This window comes from Mus musculus, chromosome 14 (assembly GCF_000001635.26).
Source record: "Mus musculus strain C57BL/6J chromosome 14, GRCm38.p6 C57BL/6J".
In the NCBI taxonomy this organism is placed as follows: Eukaryota; Metazoa; Chordata; class Mammalia; order Rodentia; family Muridae; genus Mus; species Mus musculus.
The window spans coordinates 44319898-44325897 of record NC_000080.6 but is presented as its reverse complement, the minus strand read 5'-3'; positions in this window follow the sequence as shown (position 1 = coordinate 44325897).

The window sequence follows — 6000 nt, the reverse complement described above, 5'->3', positions numbered from 1 at the left end:
AGCAGTTTGGAACGCATGATATTCACACCTCAGTTACAAGTTCCCTATATCCATCATCCCTAACCAATCTTTCAGGTTTTGGTCTGATGCTGGCCTCCTTGCTTTCTCTAGCTTCTGGTCAACAAAAGTGAAAATAAAAAAGTACTGAACCTCTCAAATGGTGCACAGAGTCATATAATTACATGTGTGTATCAGATGGAGAGTTCTCAGTGTAAGTGAGCAGTGGGAAACTTGAGCTGCTAAGACCTGGTACGCCCACCTACATGAAAGTCAGAGGACAACTGATGGAGTTTTTTCTTGCCTATGATGTGGGTCACAGGGAAGGAACTCAGGTCTCTATGCTTGGTCGAATTACCTTTTCCACTGAGCCATCTCATCAGCCAGTCACCACAGACACAGAATTTAATGATCTATGTATTAGTATTTATATTCTGGGTTATACACCGACTATGAAAACTTTCCCCTGAGAATATATCTACTCAATTAAGGGCAATAAATGGAGTCTGGGAGGAATCTATGAGGAGGGTGGCAGACTTTAAAAGCCTCCATGGAGCCTCAGTTTTTTTCTCCAACAAGTTTGGATGAGATGGGATAATTTTTCCTTCTCTTTGACCTCCCAGTGCTATGATTGAACCTAATAAAAGGCCATGCTCCCTGAGTTATATTCCAGGCCTGTAACTTTATTCATCTGCTACAACAGCTACAAGGCAAGTGGCAATTTGGGACTCCATAGTCAGTTTGGCTGCTACAAGATTGGTCTTTGAGAGTGGCTGACAGAATGCTTTCAAGCCTAAGAATATCTATCTGAAAGAGTAAAGGAAGTGTCTCAGTCCACACTGCATACTCTGGACAGTTTAGTCGTTTAAAGACTGATATCAAGCTGTTATCTACCTGCTCAAATAGCATTACTAAATATCAGGTTAAGCTACCCAACAGGTAGCATTTACCAAAACAGCCAAGCACTACACTGAAGACCTACAAGTAAATAAGGCTCAGGATCCACCAGAGAATTGAAAGATGGACAAGAAGACCCATATCACTTGATGATGATTGTTTTCCTATGTGTTTAAAACTGTCCCTTTCTGTGAAGAAAGAAAGAGGAGACAAAAGACAGTAGGCAACTTAACTCTTTCCCCAATCCTTCTCAGGCTTCTGCTTAAAAGTCATGGTTTGACAGCACCAGTTTTGGGATTCAGGGGATTAATTCTTTCACACATTAAGTCTCAGACTTACATTTAGTCTCAGAAATTAGATCTGTTCCAGGAGACCTTCACAAGAATGAAGCATCCACTGGAAGTAGTACTTCTTCAATAAACTCTGAGATCTAGTATGGTTAAGATCAATATCATCCATCGCTTTCCCTTCATAGCCTTGCACAGACATGCTCCCCACCATAGGCATGTGACCTCTATTTCAGGATCCATCCCTGCAGGAGAGTTTGAAGTTTCATCCCAACACTGGTTAGCTGGCCTTAAATGGTTATTCCTTCCTCTAACCCTACCTACTGAGGAACTTCTCAATTCTGCATTTCATCAATTAGGCATTTCATGCCTAGTCTGCATTGCATCTCTTACATGAGATGTAACAGATTTGCTTCAGCCTTGACAATTCTATGGCATTATCTTGAACCCACAAGAGCTCTGCATGGGTGCCAGGTAACCTAGGAAAATTAGAATTCCAGTTTCAAGCATCTGAACCTATAGGTCTCGAGAAACTTCTATCTTTGATGTGGATGATCTTGTTCAATTAAAAACCACACAATCTGGAAGGACATAGAAGAAATGTAGAGTAGGGACAGGAAAAAAGGCTCTTCCATTAAGAACGTTTCTCTACCCACCAGAGGACCCAGAGTGCATCTAACAATCCTATTAATGAGTCTCTGGGTTGAACAACATGCCCTCTTCTGGCCTCTGGAGAAATTGCTTGCATTTAGTGCACAGATGTGGTCTTGGGGGAATTTCTAGAGCCCCCTTTGGGTGCCCATGGGGGCCTGCTCCTCGCACCTGACTGACTTGCTTTTTGCAGGTTTTGCTGGTACCATGTGCGGGTTGCAGCAGGCAAAACATGTATATAAATAAAAAATAGCAATGATCAAAATTCAAACAAATAAACAAAAACCAAAAAGGAATCAAATGTGTAGTCACACTAATATTACCTAAAACGAAAGCCATATCTCAACATGTCTGGGAAATCTCCACATGTTTAGTTGGGAGGTCTTTCTCTGGAAAGTCAGTATTTCTGCTTTACAGTTATCACCAATGCTGTATTTCGAGGAAATGAGAGGCAGATAGCTCTGGGTTTCCTGATTTCTTTTTTTTTTTTTTCCATTTTTTATTAGGTACTTAGCTTCTTTACATTTCCAATGCTATACCAAAAGTCCCCCATACCCACCCACCCCACTCCCCTACCCACCCACTCCCCCCTTTTGGCCCTGGCGTTCCCCTGTACTGGGGCATATAAAGTTTGCATGTCCAATGGGCCTCTCTTGCCAGTGATGGCCGACTAGGCTATCTTTTGATACATATGCAGCTAGAGTCAAGAGCTCCAGGGTACTGGTTAGTTCATAATGTTGTTCCACCTATAGGGTTGCAGATCCCTTTAGCTCCTTGGGTACTTTCTCTAGCTCCTCCATTGGGAGCCCAGTGATCCATCCATTAGCTGACTGTGAGCATCCACTTCTGTTTTTGCTAGGCCCCAGCATAGTCTCACATGAGACAGCAATATCTGGGTCCTTTCAGCAAAATCTTGCTAGTGTATGCAGTGGTGTCAGCGTTTGGAAGCTGATTATGGGGTGGATCCCTGGATATGGCAGTCTCTACATGGTCCATCCTTCATCTCAGCTCCAAACTTTGTCGCTGTAACTCCTTCCAAGGATGTTTTGTTCCCACTTCTAAGGAGGGGCATAGTGTCCACACTTCAGTCTTCATTTTTCTTGAGTTTCATGTGTTTAGGAAATTGTATCTTATATCTTGGGTATCCTAGGTTTTGGGCTAATATCTACTTATCAGTGAGTACATATTGTGTGAGTTCCTTTATGAATGTGTTACCTCACTCAGGATGATGCCCTCCAGGTCCATCCATTGGCTAGGAATTTCATAAATTCATTCTTTTTAATAGCTGAGTAGTACTCCATTGTGTAGATGTACCACATTTTCTGTATCCATTCCTCTGTTGAGGGGCATCTGGGTTCTTTCCAGCTTCTGGCTATTATAAATAAGGCTGCTATGAACATAGTGGAGCATGTGTCCTTCTTACCAGGTGGGTCTTCTTCTGGATATATGCCCAGGAGAGGTATTGCTAGATCCTCCGGTAGTACTATGTCCAATTGTCTGAGGAAACGCCAGACTGATTTCCAGAGTGGTTGTACAAGCTTGCAATCCCACCAACAATGGAGGAGTGTTCCTCTTTCTCCACATCCACGCCAGCATCTGCTGTCACCTGAATTTTTGATCTTAGCCATTCTGACTGGTGTGAGGTGGAATCTCAGGGTTGTTTTGATTTGCATTTCCCTGATGATTAAGGATGTTGAACATTTTTTCAGGTGCTTCTCTGCCATTCTGTATTCCTCAGGTGAGAATTCTTTGTTCAGTTCTGAGCCCCATTTTTTAATGGGGTTATTTGATTGTATGGAGTCCACCTTCTTGAGTTCTTTATATATGTTGGATATTAGTCCCCTATCTGATTTAGGATAGGTAAAGATCCTTTCCCAATCTGTTGGTGGTCTTTTTGTCTTATTGATGGTGTCTTTTGCCTTGCACAAACTTTGGAGTTTCATTAGGTCCCATTTGTCAATTCTCGATCTTACAGCACAAGCCATTGCTGTTCTGTTCAGGAATTTTTCCCCTGTGCCCATATCTTCAAGGCTTTTCCCCACTTTCTCCTCTATAAGTTTCAGTGTCTCTGGTTTTATGTGGAGTTCCTTGATCCACTTAGATTTGACCTTAGTACAAGGAGATAAGTATGGATCGATTTGCATTCTTCTACATGATAACAACCAGTTGTGCCAGCACCAATTGTTGAAAATGCTGTCTTTCTTCCACTGGATGGTTTTGGCTTCCTTGTCGAAGATCAAGTGACCATAGGTGTGTGGGTTCATTTCTGGGTCTTCAATTCTATTCCATTGGTCTACTTGTCTGTCTCTATACTAGTACCATGCAGTTTTTATAAAAATTGCTCTGTAGTAAAGCTTTAGGTCAGGCATGGTGATTCCACCAGAGGTTCGTTTATCCTTGAGAAGAGATTTTGCTATCCTCGGTTTTTTGTTATTCCAGATGAATCTGCAGATTGCCCTTTCTAATTCGTTGAAGGATTGAGTTGGAATTTTGATGGGGATTGCATTGAATCTGTAGATTGCTTTTGGCAAGATAGCCATTTTTACAATGTTGATCCTGCCAATCCATGAGCATGGGAGATCTTTCCATCTTCTGAGATCTTCTTTAATTTCTTTCTTGAGAGACTTGAAGTTCTTGTCATAGAGATCTTTCACTTCCTTAGTTAAAGTCACGCCAAGGTATTTTATATTATTTGTGACTATTGAGAAGGGTGTTGTTTCCCTAATTTCTTTCTCAGCCTGTTTATCTTTTGTGTAGAGAAAGGTCATTGACTTGTTTGAGTTAATTTTATATCCAGCTACTTCACCGAAGCTGTTTATCAGGTTTAGGAGTTCTCTGATGGAATTTTTAGGGTCACTTATATATACTATCATATCATCTGCAAAAAGTGATATTTTGACTTCCTCTTTTCCAATTTGTATCCCCTTGATCTCCTTTTGTTGTCGAATTGCTCTGGCTAATACTTCAAATACTATGTTGAAAAGGTAGGGAGAAAGTGGGCAGCCTTGTCTAGTCCCTGATTTTAGTGGGATTGCTTCCAGCTTCTCTCCATTTACTTTGATGTTGGCTACTGGTTTGCTGTAGATTGCTTTTATCATGTTTAGGTATTGGCCTTGAATTCCTGATCTTTCCAGAACTTTTATCATGAATGGGTGTTGGATCTTGTCAAATGCTTTTTCTGCATCTAACAAGATGATCATGTGGTTTTTTGTCTTTGAGTTTGTTTATATAATGAATTACATTGATGGATTTTCGTATATTAAACCATCCCTGCATCCCTGTAATAAAACCTACTCGGTCAGGATGGATGATTGCTTTAATGTGTTCTTGGATTCGGTTAGCGAGAATTTTATTAAAGATTTTTGCATCAATATTCATAACAGAAATTGATCTGAAGTTCTCTATCTTTTTTGGATCTTTCTGTGGTTTAGGTATCAGAGTAATAGTGGCTTCATAAAATGAGTTGGGTAGAGCACCTTCTACTTCTATCTTTTGAAAAAGTTTGTGCAGAACTGGAATTAGATCTTCTTTGAAGGTCTGATAAAACTCTGCACTAAATCCGTCTGGTCCTGGGCTTTTTTTGGCTGGGAGACTATTAATAACTGCTTCTATTTCTTTAGGGGATATGGGACTGTTTAGAAGGTCAACTTGATCCTGATTCAACTTTGGTACCTGGTATCTGTCCAGAAATTTGTCCATTTCGTCCAGGTTTTCCAGTTTTGTTGAGTATAGCCTTTTGTAGAAGGATCTGATGGTGTTTTGGATTTCTTCAGGATCTGTTGTTATGTCTCCCATTACATTTCTGATTTTGTTCATTAGGATTTTGTCCCTTTGCCCTCTAGTGAGTCTAGCTAACGGTTTATCTATCTTGTTGATTTTCTCAAAGAACCAACTCCTCGTTTGGTTAATTCTTTGAATAGTTCTTCTTGTTTCCACTTGGTTGATTTCACCCCTGAGTTTGATTATTTCCTGCCGTCTACTCCTCTTGGGTGAATTTGCTTCCTTTTTTTCTAGAGCTTTTAGATGTGCTATCAAGCTGCTAGTATGTGCTCTCTCCCGTTTCTTCTTGGAGGCACTCAGAGCTATGAGTTTCCCTCTTAGAAATGCTTTCATTGTGTCCCAAAGGTTTGGGTACGTTGTGGCTTCATTTTCATTAAACTCTAAAAAC